Source organism: Denticeps clupeoides, chromosome 20 (assembly GCF_900700375.1).
Source record: "Denticeps clupeoides chromosome 20, fDenClu1.1, whole genome shotgun sequence".
Lineage (NCBI taxonomy): Eukaryota > Metazoa > Chordata > Actinopteri > Clupeiformes > Denticipitidae > Denticeps > Denticeps clupeoides.
The window spans coordinates 12,378,249-12,401,896 of NC_041726.1; the positions used below are offsets into that span (position 1 = coordinate 12,378,249).

At 46.5% G+C, this 23,648-nt stretch overlaps 1 protein-coding gene and 1 long non-coding RNA gene across 3 annotated transcripts in view; both read left to right on the top strand.

Moving 5' to 3' along the window:
• Nucleotides 1-835: 835 nt before the first annotated feature.
• LOC114770132 (uncharacterized) lies at nt 836-4,101 on the top strand. The gene is made up of 3 exons (XR_003743310.1): nt 836-1,033; nt 1,358-1,411; nt 3,314-4,101. It is a non-coding gene; the product is annotated as an uncharacterized LOC114770132 (long non-coding RNA).
• Nucleotides 4,102-4,252: 151 nt separating this feature from the next.
• LOC114770063 (glutamate receptor ionotropic, kainate 5) overlaps nt 4,253-23,648 on the top strand; it is a 66,976-nt gene continuing 47,580 nt past the window's right edge. For both annotated transcript variants that reach the window (XM_028963680.1, XM_028963679.1), the window contains exon 1: nt 4,253-4,677. The gene's annotated coding sequence lies outside the window, so the exon portion shown is untranslated. The remainder of the gene's footprint in view (nt 4,678-23,648) is intronic.

The window sequence follows — 23,648 nt, forward strand, 5'->3', positions numbered from 1 at the left end:
ACGTGGTGACAGGTTCAAATCCCCCTTACTACCATCTAATGAAATGGCCATTTGACCGCAAAGGGCTCAATGCCACGTGGGATTTGAACGTGGACTCGAGAGAGGAATAAAGATGGATTTAACACTCACTTTCCTCCAGCAGACGAACAGAAAAACACGAAGGAGCCGCCACGTAGAAAAAAAGTCATTTAGTCAATAGTGCGGTTTCTTTATATTACGATATACCACAAACAGGAAAAATGTAATACGTTTCATAGTAATGCAGATGTAACGTTTATTACTTTTCATATTAATGCTTCACAGATCAGTAACAGGATTTCACATTTCCTGGATCCCATCGATTCCAGGAATGTCGAAAGAGCCGACTTTTCACTCCAAGGTACACAACTGCAGTTAAAAGAACATAAATGTTCCTTTTGTACATCTTACATATAAGATATATACATATAGATATAACATTCTTGTGTTTGGTTGATTGTAGGATGGCCAGAATTTCAGGTATATCAAGTCCTCCAGGAATTCTCAGCATGTGTGCCATGATGTTCTTGAGCCTGTTTGCTGTATCCGGCCATTCTGGGATTTTATTACCGGGACGTTTGAATGATCTGAGTTATGTTATTGTAATTCACGGTGATTTGTGCGCTGCTTATCATGCGGCACGCGGCAGATTGACATAATATGGGGGTTAATGTCTGTCATTGAGCAAGAGAGCGAGGGAGCGAGAGAGGAGCGGGGGGTAGAGCCAGGAAAGAGGGAGGAGAGAAACTGCTGATTGGACCGGAGGAAGGGGTGAAGCGGCGCCGAGGCGCGCCGGGGAGAGGGAGAGCGAGGCAGGGACACACGGGCTCCGCTCGGCGGGGAAATAGCTGCGAGCTCCCACCGCAGAGGAGAGGAAGCAGGGACGAGGGACCGGAGGGGGACGGACGGAGGGGGACTGGAGATGAAAAGGAATGACAATTACGCGGCCTTCACTTCAGCATCCTCATCCTCAGTTGGGGGCCGACTAGTTTGGGAGGAGGCTCCATTCTCTGAGGTAGCAACAGCCTGTAGAGCCTTTCTGTCATTCCAGCGCTTGTGTGCTGTGTGTGTGTGTGTGTTGGCGGAGTGTGTTTGTGTGTCTTAAGTGTTCCTCCACCCACAGAAATAGTCAGGATTATTCCTTTTTTCTTCTTGTCCTTTGAAGGAAGGGCTGAAAACCAGTTGCGTTTGACTGATGAGAGAACCTCCGTCCCCTCCTTCTCTTCTCTCCGTGTTTCCGCGGCACTGGCGCACACTCGTAATATCCCTGCTTTTGGCATTCAGCTGATGGCTCTCTCCCTCTCTCTCTCTCCCTCTCTCTCTCTGTCGGTCAGCGCAGCAGGCTCGGTGTGAAATGACGGCGACGGGCAGGGCTCAGGGAGGACAGGCATAGGTGAGTGTCCCTCGCCTGTTTTTTTTTTTTTTAACCCCATCTTCTGCCAAATCTCCCCCTTCGATCTCTCTTTTTTTTATGCCATCCATCAGCCATTTTAACCACCCCCTCTTTCGCACCCTATCTCTCCCTCTCTCTCTCTTTTCTGCTTGCCCACCCATCCTCGGGGCGTTAACAAACTGGGGATGTCACTGGAGTCCTGTAATCCTTGTGCCAGGTTTTTCGCGGCCACATCCTCACCATACACCCCTCTCCTTCCATCATCCATATATATATACATGTATAAACTGTCACCCCCCCACCGCTTAGCGCACACACACACACACACACACACACACACACACACACACACAGTGCCAAATTCTATAAGACTCCATTCCCAGAGCCCTTGTCATATTTCACTGTGGGAGCGAAGTGTCGGCTCCTGCAGCAGAGCCAGAGTCACGCTGCCTGTGGATGAATTGTGTGTGTGGGGGGGGGGGATGTGTGTGGGGACGTGTGTGGGGACGTGGGGGACGGTCGCACGGCCTGCTCGGCAGCTCTGCTGGCGCAGCTGTGCATTAGAGGAGCCGTGCAGGAAGGCCGAGACGGGGACGGCCCTTTAACTTTCCCTCCGCCGGGGTTCGCGTGCGTGGCGACGGAGTGATGGAGATGGAAGATGAGATCAGCCTACACATGTTGTGCACATGGACGTCTTACTTCCATCACACACACACACACACACACACACACACAATTATACACTGTAACAGCAGGTAATCTGCAGTCTGATTTATTGAGCTGAAGCTGCCGGTCGTAAATTACGGCAGGAGGAAATGCACACAGCGTCTTGGTATCAGCGCCATTCGGCACCCGTGTCGTGTGAGCGTCCATTTATAATCGAGGCTGATGCAAACTGCATGATTTATCTGCAAAGGGCCCCGGAAGATAAATCATGGCGTAAAGTCGCTGTGATCTCTTGCCGGGTAGTGGCATTCGTGTCATTTTTCTGTTTGTTTTATTTTCCCTCCAATGCCGGGAGAATCCATAAACCTCCTCCATCCGTAGCCGGCCGGCTCGCTCGTGCACAACCCCCCTCCCCCCCCCTTCCCAGACGAGATGGTACACCACCACCCCCCCCACCCAAAAAAGAAAAGCGCACGCGGTACATACATCAGAGCCCGGGCCGCGTTCCCATTACTTCAAAACAATAAGATAAAGAAAGTGTATCCACCACCTACCACCCGGCACAGCACTTAAACAGCAACCCACCAACCCACCACTCCTACACACTCAGCATCGCCACCGCCGCTCCCAACACGAGTGCCTCCCCGCGGCCGGATTATTACGGTGTTTATAAAAGCCGGGCTGCGGCAGCTTGATACTTTACCTCCCAACCCACCTCATCGGCCTTCTTTCTCATTCATATAGATATATTCATATCTATACGAATGATATAGATATATATAATTATAGAATGTGTAAATTTATGGCCCCCCCCCCCTCCCCATTTTGTGTTTAAAAATCGCTCCAGGTGCTGCGCGTGTCAAAGTGGCAGCTTGTGCGCCAATGTCACCACGGCTGACACTGAGGGAGCCTTCACGCTGGGCTGCCCGCTGTCGACACTGAGTGATGATGGGGGTCTGCATGGGGCAGGGGGGGAGAGTAAAAATAGTATGGGGGGAAGGATATGGAGTGCGGAGAGGGATTTGATGGTAAATTGTGAATAAAGTAGAATGACCTTTCTCTCTCTATCTATCTATCTATCTATCTATCTATCTATCTATCTATCTATCTATCTATCTATCTATCTATCTATCTATCTATCTATCTATCTATCTATCTATCTATCTATCTATCTATCTATCTTTCTTTCTTTCTTTCTTTCTTTCTTTCTTTCTTTCTTTCTATCTATCTATGCAGTGGCTGTTTCCAGGGCGTGACTTCCAGACATGAGGCTGTCCATCTGTGTTCCAACCTACAGCCTTCCCACAATGCCTCATACCCCAGAGGGGCTCCCAGAATCCACCTGGTTACCTGAAGCAGGACGACGTCCCAGCGGCCCCGCCACAGCGAATTACTGACTCAGAGACGTGACAAGGGCGGCTTTCGGAGACTGCGGGACAAAGGGAGACTAATTCATGAACATTCACCGCTCCCACTCGAACCGACAGTTTAGTGTTCCCTCCCAAGGGCTCCCAGCAATGCCGCTTGGCGAGAGATGATACAATTTTGTACCTGGGAGAAGGTGGGAGGTGGAAGATTCCAGAGTTATGCTGAGGATACATCGGAGCGCTGCGCCAGCTTTTCCCATGCCGGCTTTGGATAGGAAAGTGTGGATTGGCCTGCTCTGGATTTCCGAATCGCTCGGATTCGAGTAACTGCCAACTTTCCCTCGTTTTTCTTCCCACGTCCGGCTTTCCCGCAGAAACACTCCATTCTTACCTGCTTCAGGAGAAGATCTGAGGAGCTGATAGAGAGGAGTTTTCTCCCCCCGTCTTTCCCTCTGTTTTCATGGTGGGAGGAGGATAAAGACGCCAGGAGAGTGGCGGGAGGGATGGACGGACATCCCTAGCCTCGCGCCTCGGGCCTGGAGAAGATCGAGGTGGGAATAGCGGGGAATGAACGGACAGAGAGGCAGAGTGCGCTCAGAACAAATTCGCTCGATGGGGTCAGGGGGTGATTGTGGGGATTAGATTATTGGCCTTAATCTCGGCACTCGGGTGTGGATCGGGGGGGGCGCGGGTGGGAAGCCGGGAGCGGGGGCCGAATAAACAGGTGTCTTCTCCGACCGCCGTCTCAGAACGCCCCCCAATTCGTTGGGGGGGCCCGCGGACTGCGCACATACCGCAGTGAGGGGGAAGAAACTGCGTGGAGTGGAGTGGGGGGTGGGGGGGCCTTTCTCTCCCCGCCGAAAGAAACCAGAATGTCCGTCCAGCGGTCCCCTCTCCTCTGGCGTGGGGGGAGAGTTCGCTCGGATACCGCTGCCTACCCTGAGGAAATACCTCTCCGTTAGAGGTCAGGCGTGGCAAATCTTCAACAGAGGAAGAGGAGGAGGAGGAGGAGGAAATTATACATTTTTCTTTTTTGAAAAAGAGACGAGAGAAGAGAAGACCTGAAAATCCACAGTAGCCCCACTTCCCCAAGACGCTGTGTGTGAGAAGTGTTCGGTTCCAGCCCCCTTCACCTCCTCCTCTCCTCCTTGGACGAGTCGCTCCCCGTGCGGCGGGGGACACTGGGAAGGCCGGGCTTCTCATAGTCACCCCTGTTGTCGTCTGATTCATTCTGTGAGTACGCCTCCTTCCCTTTCCCCTCGCTTCCTGCACCTCTTCCTGTGTGTGTGTGTGTGTGTGTGTGTGTCTGCCACCTGTGTGGGTCGCATGCAGCGCTGCTGCTGTGCAAGACCTCGGCTGTTTTCTGCTGCGCTCCAGGCCACGTTTCTGATGACCACGCATTCGTACAGGGCATTTAATGCGAAGCATAATATGCATGAGAGAGTGTGTGTGTGTGTGTGTGTGTGTGTGTGTCAGTGTTTGTTTACCTCTCTATGCGATGTTGTGATTTCCTATGCGGTGGAGCATGGTGGAGTTGCTATTAAAACACAACATACTGAATCATTTGACGCCAAGCATAAATGGATTCCGACTCGCGAGCAGCCGCAGAGCCGCCATCTACGCCCAACTCTCTTAATCGTGCTCAATTTATCCTGCAGTTCTCACATCTGTCTGGTAGAAAACCAACCGTATCTCTGCGGTCAACAACAAAAAAACGAAAAGTATCGGCGTCTCAAATGGGTGCTCGGGGCGACGCGGGGACCCCCTCCATCACTCTGTTGACCACGTGGAGCACTTGCCGATAATTGAAAAGCCACATTGATACCCTGTTCCTCTGAGGAGCTGGGGGGCTACGGCAGGAATAATAAAAAAAAAAACAGATTTATTTATAGCCGATGCTTCCGGAGGAGACGGCGAGAGACAACAGGTCCGGAAGATGCTGTGCTTTGGGCTTCATTTAAATCGCATCCCGGAAGATTTGTCTCTAAAAGAAACTCTCGGCTTCTCATTTATATTCATGCCATTCAGTCGGAGTTAAAGTTTTATTAGCCATTTATATTGAGGCCGTATAAAAATCATAAATTAGTTTATAAACACCATGAAGGCTTTATTGTGTCTTCCGAAATTCTTTCTAGATGTTAACCTTTCCGGTTTATTTTCTTAGAGAAAATAATCTGCATAAGATTTGTGAAATGCATGCGACAAAAAAAATAAATACATATAGACATACAAAACATACTTGCACATATGCATATATGTTTTTGTTTAGTACATTATAGAGCGAAACCTTGTATAAGTTCTCAACATCCACGGGCTCCTCTAGGCAGCTCCCTCCATCCCGAAACATCCTGATATTCCCAAATCAGGAAACGGCTGCATAGAGATGGTGCACTGTTTTCTCGCAGCTGTTTTTACAATTTTATGGAGAAATGTACAGTAATTATTGCAGTTTTTTGGCGTGAGTTCTGGGCTGGATTGCTAGAAAGGACATATGGAAGGTTTAGAGGAGGTGAACTGTTTTACGATGCAGCAACGCTCAAACAAATAAGACCTGCCTGCAGAAGAAAACCTTTCCTGCATCCTAAACCGCACAATTCAGCGTCTGAAGTTTGCAAATGACAGTCTAATGCATGCAGAGCCTGATGCATTTTATATACAAGTCGTGTTGACTGACAAAGTCGAAATTGAACTTTTCGGCCACACTTCGCAAATGTGCACACGAACGTAACCCAGATTGTAAAAAGTGAACATGATGGTCCCTTAAAAGACAATGATCTGAAACACGCCTCCGATATCGTCCATCAAGAGATGCATTTCTAAACATTGACAATCTGCTGCTCTGAGGTGACCCGGGAATCTTGCTGGTTTGGACGAGATGAAAGTAGCCCATTATTGCAATTTTGAAAAGAGTGGACAGCAGCTACCTGCGTGGAGAAAAACACACACATTCAGAAGCAGTCATGGTCTCCCTCACTTTCAGCAAAAAAATACGTCTGCTGAGGTTACGCCGACTGAAACGAAGTTCCAAATCGCTTCTGGACTGGTGGTCTGGGCGGAGCTTACTGCTTGTTAATGTTACTGCGAGCTTTTGCTTACAATGTCTTTGCACTTTTCTGCTTTTTAACAAAAATGCGGAAAGAATTAAAGGATTCATTACGGCTACAACAAGCTCACAGTAATGGCCATTTAGGGTGCTCCAACTATTCGCTGTCTTGAACCTGTAACTGGTAGAAATAAACAAGGAATCTTGATTAAAATGTTCAAATAATGTGATGTCTTTATTGTGATGACTTTTGGTGCTAAGTTCATATTTTTGCGTGCCATATGTGAGACATAATAGCGCCTTCAGTATTTAATTCATGTTTATGTGCTTTGAAGTGGAAAGTACTTTTTGCAAATGGTCCAGCCATATTAAAGCCAAGTGGTTTCCCAGTATATTTGTGAGAGGACAAAAAAACGACAGGGCTGTGAAACATACGCAGTGTGTTGGACTAATGGGCGAGCTAATAGTTCTGACCTGGCATTTTGATTGGCTGAGTGGACTCCTGGGAGTGACGATATCTCACGACAACGCCACGCTAATGCATCTCAAATATCAATAGGGCACTGTTTGCATTCAGAACATCACGTGACCAGCAGCTACCTGACGTTGCTTAGGCAACGGCGACATGAGGAATAAAACGTGGGGTAATTAATATGTCTCAAGGTTGTGCGATTCTGTAAGATACTGGCACTGGTAAAAAAAAAAAAAGGTTTACAAGAAGTCTGTAAGATGGAGGATTGCGGTTATAAGCATTTATCCCTCCTCATTGGTGGCTCTTGAAATAGCAGGCATGCCGTTTATTCATTGAGCTCGGTCTTGTTAGGCTGAAATAAGATACCAGAGGAGATGGCTCGTGAGCGGCAGGACCATCTAAGAGGATTCATCAAACGATAGTGTTCGCTTTCATGCGTTCTTGCTTAATTGTATTACTATTCGTGTACTTTGTACACTTGTGCACTGTGGCATGTTGCCATAGTGGGTTTTAGGGGCTAAAGTGTTCTTCATGCAAACCAATGCTATAGTCCCAGCGTCATCATTTTTACCCTCTAAGCAGGCACCTCTGTGCCCTTTAAATGCTTTTTCTCGGAATGCCGTTATTCCTGGCGATCCCACGAATATGTAAAAAACAGGTATGGCATGAAGTTTTGTTTGAGATGCTCAGAATATGACATTATAATTTGTATTGCCTGTATGGGATGGGCATTACATTCAGACCCGTAAGCCAAAGGTGTCAACATAAACGTAAAAATGTGGCCCGCAGAATTAGAACGTAGGCTACTGTTGAAGAAAAATGAAGAATATAGAAGGAACAACGGAATAAAGCGTTTCCATGCTGCGTAGAAAACTTTAAAGACCTATTGTAAAGGGCTGATCCCAAAGACTCTGTGCGGTGTGTGCGTGGTGACGCTGGTCTTAAGCTGTGAGCTCCTTATGGCAGAATAATGCAGTGGCTACGAGCGCTTCGTAGAGGTGAGGCGTTTACGAGGCAGAAGAGAAAGCCATGCTTAGTCAACACTGCTCAATGGAGCAGGACGCATTTTTTACTGCAGACCGCCCCTCCCTCCTTCTCTTTCTCTCTCTCCCACACACACACACACACACACACACATTTTTTTTTTCTCACTCTTCATCTCTCTCCTATTGCTCTGCAGCAAACGGGGGGTCGGCCCTGTACACGTCCCACTGTGGCCTGCCACTGCAGCGGGGGTCATCATTGGGCAGCTCGCAAGGATTTCCGTCTCGCTGGGGTACAGTACGCCTCTCCCAGACAGAAAACGCCAGGCTTAGAATGGAGACGGCCTGTCAGTCTGGCAATGGTGCAGAGATGTGGCAGGAGGTCTTTAGCTGGACATCAATGCGATTTTTAGAGATGGAGGATGGGGAAAATAAAAGCACTTCCTCGTCGTGACAGGCAGGAGAGCATTGTCTTCATCCACCACCCCGAACCCGCAGTCCGCATAGACCGTGTCTGCCGAATGAATCTTTCACAGCGTTAAAATGCTATAAAGACCATCCATTCCTATATCCAGTGGGGAATAGGCTATGAATTCTTTATTTTCCCGCCTGGTAATTTCACACATTTGTCATATTTATGGTTTACCGAGATGCCCAAACACTTTAAGAGACCAGCTGGCGAGCTGTTATTGAGGGGATCATTTCTAAGATGCAATTTTTTTCTGGTTGTACACAATTGTCATCATTTACTTTCCAGAGACAGCAGTCAAACCAGGAGATGTCTGGCATTAAAGGACATTTATTTAGAGTCGGGCAGGCAGTGTCTCATTTTCATGAATGATTTTTTTACTGCAAGAACAGTTTGTATAACATCAATCTGATAAAAACAAAAAACGTCTTTTGTAGTGCAATAACGCTCACGGCTGCAGGTTTCAAAGCTGCAGATTTTGGGATCAGTTCATTTGGATTAAATGGAGCACTTTTCTGTCTGAAGAAAAAAGACCTGATATCTGCTAATATCCTTACCTTCAGAGAATCGATTCGAATTTTGATGAGTCAATCACTTAAATTGAATTAAATAAGAGTGTCAGGACAATCAGCGTTAGGACAACCAGATCAACAAACCCAGACCCCAAAGTCTCTAAAACCGAAGTCATTATTATATAAGTGGCGATCCAGGTCAGCCAGAATCTCTGAGAAGGTGAAGACTCCTTGCCCTGTTTGGGCTGTGGTCCCCACCTTGTTAAAAGTTCAAACAGATGTGGGGGGGTGGGGGGGGGGGGCTTTAATTACACTCGATGGTTTCAAGGCTAGGACAAGCAATCAAAGTTCCATCCCGAACTGCCTGGAAGCGCCATTCATCTTCACGCGGGGACCGCATGCAGTGGGGAGGAAATCAATAGTCCTCTAATGTATGCATGACCAAAGTCCCCGTTCTCCACTCCTCTTTTTTTTTTTCTTCCACCCTTCTTCATTTCTCCCACTTTTAAGGAGCTCATTCAAGATCAAAGCCAGACAGTGAGCACACGCTGACCTCCGAGCGCCTCGCCAAGGCGGTCCTGAGAAGGAAGCGCATCGGTAGGCCATGGCCGGAGACTCATCATGCTCCCTTTTTTTTTTTTTTTCTTGTTGCATGATTGCCAAACGCAATTCCTCACTGTCTCCGAGGAACTGTCATAAGCTGCTCCCTTCATAAACAACGAAGCGCTAAATTGGCCTCCTCTCCATTGCTGCAGTCATTTGTTCAGACGACTTGGACTTAATGTAGCTGTAATACGGTCAGTAGAATGCAGGAGTGCTTCATCGGCTGAGGTATCGATATGCTATCGGGGCTTTTGTCGGTGCAGAGTAAATGCACTTGGAATTACAGCTGCAACGTGGCTTTTTATTGTGGACCTACAATTTTAATGTGATCCTCTAAATCACTGTTTTCCACCGCTGTTTGGGGGGCTTTTAAAGAGAGTCTGATGTTCTCCGTGACTGACCGGTATTCTTCCGGCTGTAGACCCGGTTAAGCCAGGTTCTGACAGCGGTGATGCAGCCCAATCAAAGGGCATTGATTTGCTGTCAGGCAGATTCATGGGGTGAAGGGAATGCCCCCTTCAGGGCAGCTCTGGGATTCGCCGTGACGTTGCTTTTAACTCCAAATTGGGGTGGAGAAGGATATGATCTGAGACCTTTTCTTCATCGTTTCTGTAATATATATTTGTTAAAAGGTATGTGCCTGTCAGGACTGTGTCACCGTGAGGAAATTAAATGTCTTCATCCAAATCCTCTGAAGGTTCGAGGCAACTTTTACAGCCACATTTCTGAATGGTGTCAGAAGACAAGCGATGACAGAACTGTTTGATGACTGTTCTACTAACGGGCCATCACGTTGTATCTTGCTCAGAAATGTTTCAGGAACTCACGTCTTGGTTAACAGTAGCCTACATTCGAATCAATTGCCTCGCCTCAAATTGGGATTAGTGTAATTCCTTCACCTTTGCGGTAGGAACACAACCTACATTTGATTGGTTGGTTATTGCTTGGTTATCTGATCACTGAGATTCTGCTATAATGTTAGTAGATGAGAATGCAACTGTGTTCAGTACCATTGGGGGGTGAGTTCCGCTCTAACCAGCCTTTCGACCACCATTTCTCTGTATAGCCTGTGGCCGCTTTGGAAGGTGCTGTATGTTCTATGGGCCGATGCTGCCGTTTCACACGGGTGTAATTCACAGACTCTGCAAGAGCACGGCCGAGTTTTTCTGCTTCCTTCTTTCTTCCAGACTGGACAGTTCTTTGAAGTGCTCCATCGTGGTACCTCATAAATAAAGATGAGGTCTATTTACTTTGGAGTAGTGGAGACGCTACTTCGGGACGCGCTTCAGGAAGTTGGGGCCATGATTGCGTGTATCTGTGTGTGTGGGAAGAAAACCCAGACACAAATTTATCCAGCCAAACGAACCATTTAGAAAGGTTTTGACAAAATTGTCCCATTTCCACAGAACTGACTTTTGAAAATGCACATCAAGATGAAATGTGTGTTCACAATCGGCGCGCTAAAACGAGCACACTCCAATTCCATTAGACTCTCGAGTCCTGATGTGATATTCGTAAAAATAATAACAGCGAGGGAGGTTTTGCGGGTGCGCGGCAGTCACCTTGTTCAGGTCAGAGTCGCTTAAAAGGGATCAATATTTCAGCAGATCATCTCATCCTGCCCACGCCGGGTCAACCCACCCATGAGACGCTCGGATCAATGAGCGCGTGTAAGCACTGCCTGGCATTGATCTGATGAGTGGGGGCTTGTCTTCGCGAGGCATTCATAAACTTGGCTGAGTTGATTATTCTGGTCGAGCGCGTTCGCAAGGGCGCAGGCTCGGCGAGATACGCCGCCGCTTAGCGTCTTCGGTTAGCCCTGAGCTGTGTGAAGGAACAGACCGCACGACGCCTCTTGTGCGAACGGAAAGCTCTGCCTTCGCGCTGACCTGTAAGAATTTGCGAAGTGTTTTGCTAGACTTTTTTTTTTTATTCTCATCGGGGCCGATGACCTGCCGAAAGGACGCTAGCCATGTTTGTCAGGGTGGCTAATTCAGACGTAAAACTCTCTCTACACACAAAAGCACTGTATTAAAACACACCAACTTGATGTTACCTGGCAGAAAGAGGCGTGGCACAATAGAGGTTAAAAGGATGAGCAGTTTCTAATTTATTAACACCGGTAAATTATTATTGCTGTTACATATTCTGGTTGAGCGCGTTGGCAAGGGCACAGGCTTGGTGAGATACGGCAGTGGTGGCCTAGCGGTTAAAGAAGCGGCCCCGTAATCAGAAGGTTGCCGGTTCGAACCCCGATCCGCCAAGGTACCACTGAGGTGCCACTGAGCAAAGCACCGTCCCCACACACTGCTCCCCGGGCGCCTGTCATGGCTGCCCACTGCTCACCAAGGGTGATGGGTTAAATGCAGAGGACAAATTTCACTGTGTGCATCGTGTGTTGTGCTGCTGTGTATCACATGTGACAATCACTTCACTTTATTTATACAGTTGTATGTAAAAAAGGCACCGATGTTAAAGAAAAAACCAAAATGAAAAGAAAAGGTTAAGGGAGAGAAAGAGAGTGAAAAGCCATGAGAAAAATAGGTCAAATAGGAAAGACTCAGGTACCGAAGGGAAAATTCCCCTCAGCTCCCGATAGAAATGAAAATGAAAAGTGAACAATCCTTTATACGTTTGACCTACAGGAAGTTGTCACAGACCAATCAGAAGCTGTTGTTTCTGACGTCACGCCCCCGGTGCCTCCCGTCTGGGGAAGACAAAGAGAGCGGGCGGTCCCGACGGCCGCCGCCTCACACCTTTGGCTCGGGGGAGGGCCGGCAATGCCGTCCGACAAAGACATGTAAAAGCGGAGAAACGGCACGGCCCTGCGACGCCCCATCCTACACAGACAAGCTGAAACCCTACTGTCCCGGTGTCCAAAAAACAAGAGACTCCAGTTAGCATCTCAGCGGTGACCCACCGGACAGGAAGGCGAGGATGTAAACGGATGCCGTCACCGCTTCCGTGCGGATTCGGGATGCGCTCCGCAGACGCGGCTCCGGCGATAAATTCGATCTGACTGCTTGACATTTATTGAAGTAACTGGTGGCATCAGGAAACGCGCCGGCGCTCCACTCGGCTGCTGAGGGATGGAGGGACCTTGCGGAGGCGTCTGCCGCGGCCTCGCACCGTGAAGGGCCGAGGTGCCGAGATCATTAGCGATTTGAAAAAGCTTATCATTCACGGGCCGCGGTTCAAACTTCCCCTCGCGATCTCTTACCTCCTGCTGAAAGAAAGGGAAGAAAATCGATTCCTCCTCCCGCTAACCGCCTCCCGGTGCTGGCGTGTCATCACGCATCGGCGAGAACGCGCGAGAGACGGAAGAACACGGGACGTGGCCCTGTCCCCCGACCAACGAGCAGCGCTGCAGAGGACGTCGGGCCCCCGTTGGCTGCCATTGGCCAGGACCGATCGCGGTGACATGAACGTGCCGCCGGAGTTTCCGCTCCTTCTCCAACGCCGATCCCATCCGTAGCTCAGGCTCGCAACCCCGACGGTTGGCTTTTTCTTTGCAGTGGGCGTGCGCCTTGAACGGCCGCCAACTTCCGACCGCGATTTGGCATGCCGGGCCAACCGCGCACCGCGAATAAGAGAAAGTGTTAAATCTGCTATCTTAATTAGGCGAGCGGGAGAAGGCGGGGTCAGCCGGAAGACAGAGGAACGGAGAAGCCGTCCCTTCTGCAGGCCGAGGAACCGGCCCGAGGAGACGATGGAAGGGAAGCGGCTGCTCGTGCCGGAGGATTCGAACCCGACAGCAAGAACGATGCGAGAGTGAATCAGTGGGGTAATGAAACGCGGAGTGGCGCGCGCTGTCAGTCCACTCGTCAGGCCGCTACCGCTAATGGCCATTGTTTTGTTCCCGACTGCCTGGCATTGACGCGCCGTGGACGGTGCAGTGCCAGAGTCTGGCCCGTCTGCCGCCCGTGGGTGTCGGTGGTGGGAAAGGAAGTGGGGGAGCGCGCATCGAGCATAATTTGCCATAATGAGTAAACATCTTTCGGCGGCGGCCGTGAAAAAAACTGACACGCCGCACGGGCCTCGCTGGATAATTCTGACACTGATGCATTCACTTAATAATGTTGTAATTAAGTAAAAAAGGTCTCCGTGTCACTTACACTTACATGAATAAGTGATTTACTCCACTTCTTTTCTTTAATCACCTCCTGAAACCAGAATGCCAATATTTAGCCTTTAGATTTAACCTTTCAGTTCTACCTTCTACAACATGTGGCCGAAAAGATTTTTTTTAAGCATATTGCAAACACTAAGACACATTTGTGACACCTGTTTTACAATAATTTAAAATAAAAATTTTAATTTGCAGTAGTGGCTTAGTGGGTAACAATTTGTTCTATGAACCACATGACTGCAAAACCCCACTACTGTGCACCTGACCCTTAGTCCTGAGTTGGTTTTGGGTTGGTCTACACTGGCTTAAAATGTCAGAATGAGCTGTGGGGCATCAACATTTTCGCATTAATCGTGTATACATTACACGTTTAATTGTTTGAGCAGTATGGCATTTGTATTTCCATCATTTACAGGTACAAAATGCTATTAAAAGTAAAAGAGCCTGGAGCAAAAGTTTAGGTGCCCGAAATGGATGATTCTTTGTGATACCCAGTATCATAACTTTGGGAAATATTTTTTGCAAGCTGCTAATAGTTTTTCAGTTTATACAGTCATGGCCAAAAGTTTTGAGTGACACAAATACTGGTTTTCACAAAGTTTGCTGCTTCTGTTTTTATTATGGTAATTTGCATCTACTCCAGAATGTTATGAAGAGCAAGCAGATGAATTGCAAAGTCCCTCTTTGCCATGAAAATTTACGTAATACCAAAAAACATTTACACTGCATTCCAGCCCTGCCACAAATGGACCTTCTGAGATCGTTTCAGTGATCCTCTTGCTGGGCCAGTGGTGGCCTAGCGGCTCCCGTAATCAGAAGGTTGCCGGTTCGAATCCCGAGGTGCCACTGAGCAAAGCACCGTCCCCGCACACTGCTCCCCGGGCGCCTGTCACTGCTGCCCAATGCCCACCAAGGTGTGGAAAGCAGAGGACACATTTCGTTGTGTGCATGCGTGCTGTCCTGTAGTGTTTTACAATGACAATTCACTTCACTAACACTTGATGAGATCATTCTGACCGAGAATAGCAGACTGGATGCCTTAAAAGGAGGGGGATGCTTGAAGTCATTGTTCTTCCGCTGTTGGTTACCTGTAGGGCTGCAACAATGCACAGATTAAATCGATGAAAATCGGTTAATAAAAGAGTCGGCAACAAATTTCATAATCGATTTGTTGTGCCGTGTGTTGTTGAGGAAAGATACAAAGTCATATGAGCCAAATTTGCCTGCTTTTTAACGCATGGTTTTATGAAAAAAGCAACGTGCATTTTCTAAAGATTTTAGGTCTGTTTTTGAATAAAGGTTTGGAAATGAATGCTTTAAAAAAACAAATCCACAGGGATTGGACTGCTGAGGACTGGGTCATTTTCTCTGATGAAGCCCCTTTATGGTTGTTGGGGCCATCTGGAAAAATGATAGTCCGGAGAAGAAAAGGTGAGCGCCACCATCAGTCCTGTCTCGTGCCAACAACAAAGCATCCTGAGACCATTCATGTGTGTGTGTGTGTGTGTGTGTGTGTGTGGGGGGGGGGGGGGGGGGGGGCTTTTCATCCAGTGGAGTGGGCTCACTTACAATTTTACCCCAAAACACAGCCATGAATAAAGAACGGTACCAAAACATCATTTAACAGCAACTTCTCACAACCATCCAAGAACAGTTTGGTGGAGAACAAGGCCTTTTTCAGCATGATGGAGCACCGTGCCATAAGGCCAAAGTGAGAACTAAGTGGCTGGGGGAACCAAAACATTGAAATTTGGGTCCATGGTCAGGAAACCATGGAACTTAATCCAGTTGAGAACTTGTGATCAATCCTCTAGAAGCAGGTGAACAAAAAAAAACCTCTAAGCACTGATTATGAACGAATGGACTGTCATCAGTCAGGATTTGGCCCAGAAGATGATGGACAGCATGCCAGGGCGAATTGCAGAGGTCTTGGAAAAAAGGGCCAACTCTGCAAATATTGACTCCTTGCATAAACTTGACGTTGTTGTCAATAATAGCCTTTGAAACTTATAATATGCTTGTAATTATACTCCAACAGAAACAAATGGCACAACCCTGCAGCAAACTTTGTAACTCAGCATTTATGTCATCTTCAAAACTTTTGGCCACTGCTGTACTTTTGTTTCTTTTGGCCATTTGTTCTTGTAAAAGGCCCAAGATTCTTGGGATGCCTTTCATGCTCTGCTCTTTGAGATAAATATTTTCCATACAATTTAAATTATGTTTAGTTTGGGGTTCTATGTGTACTATGGCAAAACCTTCGGCTTGCACCTCTTAAAGTATTCCATAGAAGATTTTGAGGTATTATGCTGTAATGCTTCCAGAATTGGCTGGTATTTACTTTAATGAATTCCCCCCTCTAATAAAGAAATGTTCACGATGTCATGGGCTGCAACACAGGCCCAAGGCATGACCCATACGCCCCCATGCTTAACATCTTCTGCTCTCTTAACTATTCACAGTAATAGACATTTTAAGCAGATAAGTCAAACGTAAAGTAATCAATAGGCTAGACTTACTCTCACCAAGTAGTAACCCTAATCGTAGCTCCTTTTTTGGCAGGTAATGGTCCCTCTCTGCCCATTTTTACCTTCTCAAGAAACCCATCAAATGCCCTATTGACACCTTTAAGTATGTTGCTGATTATCCATTATAAATAATATATGTACTCTAGTCCACTGAAGGTTATTTAGAGTTAAATAACACTTTTTTTTCAACAGAAGGGTTCAGTCATACAGTAACACTCTTGTCCACTGACTTTTTCACCGCTGTCTCACCGTCCTCATCTTCTTTGGCTTTCTTTCTCGCTCCTTTTTTATCTCTGTTCTTCCCTTTTTTCCTCTCTGTAACTGCTGCCGTGGCAACAGAGGGCTAGCAAAGAGAGAGAGGGGGAGAGGGGGACTGGTAAGATACGATTTGTGTCAGGGCTCAGCAGTGGAGTAAAGCTGAGATGAACTGTGAGTGTGTTAGGCTGCTCTGTTTTCTCATCTGTATGCTGCAAACAATAATTGTCCTCATCACCTCCACAGACACCGACTGCCCAAGGTGTACAGTTTCTATTGGGTGTGTTTAAATGCACGCAAGAGCTAGCATTGCGTGTGTGTGTAATTAAATATGTACATCACAGACTGCTGCAGAGCTGGACTACACTCTAACGCTGCTCACCGGTAAACACCTGCAATCAGCAAAAGTGCAGCTAGTAACTACCCCCCATCCCCAACACACACACACACACACACACACACACACGCATGTGTGCTACCCAATTTCCACATCAGCCACAACAGACATGGAATGAGCAGCCTGAACATATTGTGCACATCTGCAGAACTTTGCTTGAAGCTCAGAGATGTCAGCACATATTCCATCCCCCTTTTTTTGACCGCATGAGTTGTGCATATGTACAGGCACGATGGCATTCCGACGTGCGGTACGGATGACTCCGCCTTCCAACTTGTACAATAAAAATCTCCTATACCAGCCGGAATGAGAACCGAGCCTTTCTTCCTCCCGGTTCGTCAAAATGCACGCAGCTCCTTTGCCTTACAAATTTATAAATGCCATACCTCAGACCTTGCTTTCACTGCTTCTGAAACCACAACGTGATAGACAGGCGCTAGCCTCCGTTTCACCTCCTCAGCATTCAGTTTCGTATCGTTCTCGCATTAATTGAAACACATCACCATTCTCCGGACCTGAACCCAATCGAGATGGTTTGGGGTGAGCTGGACCAACAAGTGCTAAACACCTCTGAGAACTCCTTCAAGACTGTTGGAAAACCATTTCAGGTGACGACCTGTTGAAGCTCATCGAGAGAATGCCAAGAGTGTGCAAAACAGTAATCAGAGCAAAGAAACTAGAATATAAAACATGTTTTCAGCTATTTCACCGTACATAACTCCACATGTGTTCATTTTGATGCCTTCAGTGATAATCTACCAATGTAAATGGTCATGAAAAGAACGAAATCAGAAGGTGTGTCCAAACTTTTGGTCTGTACTGTATAAAAACAAAAAAGATGTGACCAACAAATTGTTCTTGGCACTGATAAGTAGGGTTTGTAATGTCAATGTTTTTCAATATTAATTCTTTCAGTATAATTTTGGTTTATTTGTATTCAATATTTTATTTCACTGGTAAAATTTCCAGCAGTTATCTGCAATGTGTTCCAAATGGAGCAATTTTACTGAATTCCCCAATTTAATATTCACTGAATAGGAAGCAGGGAATATCATTTATGTCCACTTGAGAATGGAGTGCAGTTGGAAGAAACATGGAAGCAACATGGAAGGGAACTTAAACAGCACCACTCGATCGGCTTATGCCTTGCGACAGAAGCAGCTCCGCTGAACGCCAGACTCGTGCACAACTGGCCGTGAATTTAAATCAGAACAGCTCATCGCTATTATTCAGGGTTTCAAACCATGCCTGCTCATTTCCAAGTGTTTGAAGCTTAAAAAGTTGAGCATATTTTCAGTATAATCATAGTCGGTAGTAAAAAAAAAAAAAAACTAAATCGTTCATTAACCAAGATCAAATATTAAATAAACTGTGATTGGTTTGGTTTGAGGTCATGTTATTCAGGCCTACAGATATACTGATCATTTTTCATCCCGATCCAACTGTGATAAAGTTTGAGTCATGTCGTCCAGCACTGGTCTCATAGGTCAGCAGTGCTGGAGGAATTCGTGTGTATGGGTGCGCTTTAAATCGAAAGATTAGACTCACATAAACAGCCTTAATTTTTTTCCCCAGCCCTCGTGAAGAACGTCCCAAAGCGGTGGTTTGTGTGTGTGTGTGTGTGTGTGTGTGTGTGTGAGAGAGCACTCCCTGAGCGTGTGTGTTCATTAAGTAAAACCCTGACTGCGCACACCTCTGCTCACGGCCTGAGAGTCGGTGTGGATTGAGAGGCAGAGGAAGAGCGGAGGAGAAAAATCTTTCCGCGTTTGTCTGTTGATTTGCTTTGCAAATGATTTGCTCCTGAGAGGGCCGACGTGTGGCTATGTTTAGGCGTCCCAAGATGGCCAACTTTGTGGCAGGTTTGAGAATAACTGGTGCGTGCAGTGAATACTGGAGGGCGAGGGATGCCACGCCGAATGCCAATGAGCGTTAGCTGGCCGCCATGTCTTCTCTGGGTCTCTCCGTCTCCGTTTTCCGCCTCCCGGCAGACCCGATACTCGGAAGATGACATCCAAGGGCTTTCGCCCTTACGCCCCCCCCCACACTGCTGGCCACTTTGATCTCTGGCGTCTGTTACAGGGCCTGTCAGACCTGTGGGCCAGCGTTACGTGGCACGGGTGCCATATGCTCACATGAAAGAGAGGGGTGGAGAGGGGAGCGGGGGCCAGAGGACAGGAAGAGGAAGGGGGTCCGCTGCGGGTACGGAGAGATGAGTGAGGGGACAAATATGCTGCGCAGGGGAAGGAGAGGAGCGGCCGGCGTCGGCTTTTTGACATGAGCATTTGTTTGAGCCGTTCGCCGCGTCGCGGCACCTGAGTGTGAGGGAAAGGTTAGAGCTTCCCCCCGCTTCCTTTTTAGAAATCACCAGCAGGCGCCTGCTGAAGCGGGTTTGGGCCTTGCCAGTTGATGGGTGCTGGACCTTCGTGCCGGGCACGGCTACAGCGCCTCGTTTCGGACAGAAACGGAGGCCTCGACTTTCAAATGCTGTGGAGAGATGCCTGGATTTCTTTTCAAAAAGAAACGAACTAACTAGGGCTTGCGGGAGTTGCTGCAGTCTTGCTGCCATCTTGACATGTATTTAATTAACTCAAACTCCACGATGGCAGGACATCATTTGAGACATCCTATGTGTCTGTTGTTATTGTATTCATGATCTGATATTTTTCATTGGATTTGTATGGGGAATTGAGCTTGAACATTTGGCGCCAGCTGATGAAATAGTTCTTTTTCTGTTTTGTCTGCTCATTATCAGCAATTTCCGAAAAATGATCTCTTTCACTAATGTATTATTTACCCCAGTGAGCTGTGCACTTGAGGGGAAATTGTGCTGATTGGAGCAGTTACTTGTAGTAGTGGTGGCCAGAGTACTGAAAAACTCAAGTAACTCATAGTAACTCAAGTCTGTTCAAGTAGCGATTAACTTATTGTATTGAATTCAAATGTCACTGTTTATTGCGCTCAGTATTAACAATTACTAAAGTGAACAGGCAAATACAAAAAAAACAACTGTTAATACTTCAAACATCAGAACAAAAAGCTCAGACTGTAATTCCCGGCGTACACCCTCCTTCCCTCCTTTAAGACATACATTACATTACATTTACAGCATTTACCAGAGGCCCTTATTCAGAGCGACTTTCAATCAGTAGTTACAGGGGACAGTCCCCCCCTGGAGCAACTTAGGGTTAAGTGTCTTGCTCAGAAACACAATGGTAGTAAGTGGGATTTGAACCTGGGTCTTCTGGTTCACAGGGGAGTGTGTTACCCACTAGGCTACTACCACCTTTAAAGCAGCGCCTGTACTGGTGTTGCGGGCCTGGTCTTATTTGTACGTCACCGTGTGTGCGTGGCATGAGTGAGTATGAGTCTGCGTGAGTGCGAGTGTCTGTACTCTGTGTGGTCAGTGGGTTTTATGATGTCGGTTCGGCTGGTGTGGCCGCAGGGCAGAGCTTGGCCGGTCCTTCTCGTGGCATGTCAGGTGTTTTTAGTGAAGGTGTTGTGTGTTGTGTTTTCAGACGCTGTGCTTGCGTGGAGTGAGCCTTTCCTTTGCCCGTTTCCACTTCCCATTCCCCTAAGAAGATTCTTACATGTCCCATACTACGAGAACTGCGCCTGGTTCCTCCCCTTCCTTGGTGTAGTGACAGAGATGCACCCTGTGTCCAGAACGTCAACTCACTCACTGTCCAGTGGACTATACAGTGAATCGGCCATTTTGTATCTTCACAATAATTTACATGCACTTTATAGTGCATTACACAATGCACACCAGAAAGTAGCATAGAGAAACAGTCAACTGTATAGGGAGCCCACATAATGAATGATGTAGCTCGAGTAAAAGTGTTTTTTTTTTATTGTGTAAATGTACCGGAGTAGGAGTAAAAAGTATCCTGCAAACCAGCTCCTCTCAGATCAGCATGTTTCGTCTCCTGCAGCGTGATTATTATAGCTGCATCGTTTTTGAATGGGTTACATCAGGAGGTTTGCGTAAGTGAGATCGTTTTTTTCTAGAGGCCGCTTGTGATTATCGCCTCGTCCGAGTCATTATGTTTCTGTTGTTTCCGTCCCAAATTCAGACACGTTTTCACCCAAGTTTGTGGGACAATCTGATCCGTTTGTTGTACTGTTCTAATTAACAACACCGCACATGTTAATAATGCCACTTTTTGGCATCGAGTGTCAATAAAGAGAGAGTCGCGGGACAGATTTTTTCTTCTTTTGAATATTAAACTGGCCGTGCCTCAAGAAAAAAAACCTCCCCACGGTGAAATATGTTGGTGGCATCTTCCTGCTACTGGGCTCGGCTCCGAGCAGCTCCGTGAAACACTATTGATTTTTTTCCCCCAGCCCTATTCCCTGTGCCGAAGACTGCAGTGACTCATGTGACATAACCACCAGTCAGCATTCTAAACAACTAGTTGTGGATCATATTACCCCAGTAGGGCAGCTGTACGCCACAACCTTGCCTTGCCGCAGTGGAAACTCAAGGCTTCTTCCATCGCTTATGTTTAAAATGACACCGGTGCAACTTGTCCGTGGATCTCTACAAGAAATTCTACTGGAGTCAAGTGCTTGAGGGGATTTCGAGACATTCATTTATTTAGGCCTGAAAGAAATGTTGATTTCAGTTATTTTAATAAATAATAATAATAATACACATTAACCTCTAATGACTCTCTGTAGAAAGCCACTTCATTAAGTTGCAAAAAACCATGGTGGTCCTGGGGTTAATCACATACATTCCATACCATTGTACCTCTGATGCACTAGACGCTTTTTGCTGGGAGAAGGTCTTATCTCAGGATTTTATGATTCAGGGCATATGGGTTTATGTCAGGAGATACATAATGTCAAATTAGCCTGCTATTAATTCACATTTAAAGCATTTCTGTAGCCCTGACCTAAACTTTGTGATGGTGATCTGTTTGGCTAAAGCTGATTTACCTGAAGGATAAAATGCACTTCAGATGTGTGATTGACAAGCTGGAATGCCTCACTGGACAAGCAGATAGGTAATTACTGTAAAACTGTGGAGAATAGTGTACAAAAACACTCTCTCTCTACACATAAAAGCACTGTATTAAAACCACTACAACTTGATGTTACCTGGCTGAAAGTGGCATGGCACAATAGAGGTTAAAATAATGATCAGTTTCTAATTTATTAACACCAATAATCTATTATTGCAGTTACATGTAAATATTGTGTGTAAAAAAGGTACCAATGTTAGGTACCAAATGAAAGACAGGAGGAAAAGATGGAGAAAAGACAGAAAAGCCTGAACCAAGCTTCAGAGTCATCACCTGATCCAGGAGAAATACGGGTAGAGAGAAAAGACTCAGAAGCTGGAAGTCACGCAACCGCAAGTGAACAATCCTTTCTTGACCCACAGGAAGTTGTCACAGACCAATCAGAATTTGTTGTTATTGTCTTGTCCCGCCCCCGGGGTCTCCCGTCTGGGGCAGACAAAGGCAGGGCGGGGTATCGCAAAAACCCATGGCTGGCATTTCACACCTCTTGCCATTTGACAAAGATATGGAAAACGGAGGTGTTGAACCTCTACGCAAAAAAAAGGTGCAGAAACGTCATGGCCCTGCGACGTCCCAACTTAGTCAACTGCAGTAGACTTTCTATTTGAATCAAACAGGAGACAATATCTAGACAATATCCATATTTTTAAAATATCATTCCACTAAACTTTGTTTTGCGCCACATGTTTTTTATAGGAAAAGCTGGATCTCAGGGATGAAAAATACACTTGAGGACGTGCTATATAGCCAGATGATCTACTGAACTTGGCCTTCAGCCTTATGCCAAAAGCAGCATCAAAGGATATAGCATTACCGCTTGTATATTATTACATAAAACCATCTTGTTCAATCCTGTCAGATAATTCTTTTTAATATTTTGATGTATCTGGGAGTGGAGGAAATCAACGCTATAATAACTAAATAATAATAACTAATGCATCCAGCAATGTTTTTTATTTCTTCTTTGCTTTTAATCCCCAATTATTTTTCATGTGACATTGCTTAGTAACATTAAAAGCACAGCCCTAATTATTCACATGACTGTACATTTGCGTATGAGGATGACAATCATTTTTGAAGCCAAATTTATACCAAGAGCGGTAACCCGATTTGACCCGGGTTTGATGAATGCAGTGGGGTTACTTGGGCACAGATAAGAAAAATGAGTGTCCACTGCTCATTTTATAATGAAGTGAAGTTTACTCACCTTCAACTGAACTTCATCTTTAGTTGAGAGCTCAGTGGAGCTCAGTGAGAAGACTGGTCTGAGGTGACATGTTGCATTATGACACATCACCTTAGATTAATGATGATAAAGGTTAGATGAAATAAATAGTGACATCAAAATAAACCTTTCTGTTTTCATGGAGAGCTTTCAGAGTGAATTAGCGTTAATGGAAGGCCACTGTCCTTTTTATAAAACACACACTCACACACAGAAAAGTTCATATAATTGTGTGGCTTTGCTTTCGGTTTCCTCCGCACTTCATCCCAAACCATCTCGATATGATTCAGGTCTGGAGGCTGTGCTGGCCACTTACCATCTCATTCTTTTTTCACCAGGCATGTGGCATATCAGGCCACATGCCTATTTACTTTCCTGTAGGACCGACACCTGATCTATCCAGCAGGGTTCTTCTCACGTCGTACAATTCACCCATCTGGAATCCAGCAAAACAGCTCCAGACCATCACGCTCCCTCCTCCATAATTGACACTTGATGTCATTGACTGACAACCATCCTTTCGCTTACTCAAATGCATGCGAAATTCCTGCATGACGATTT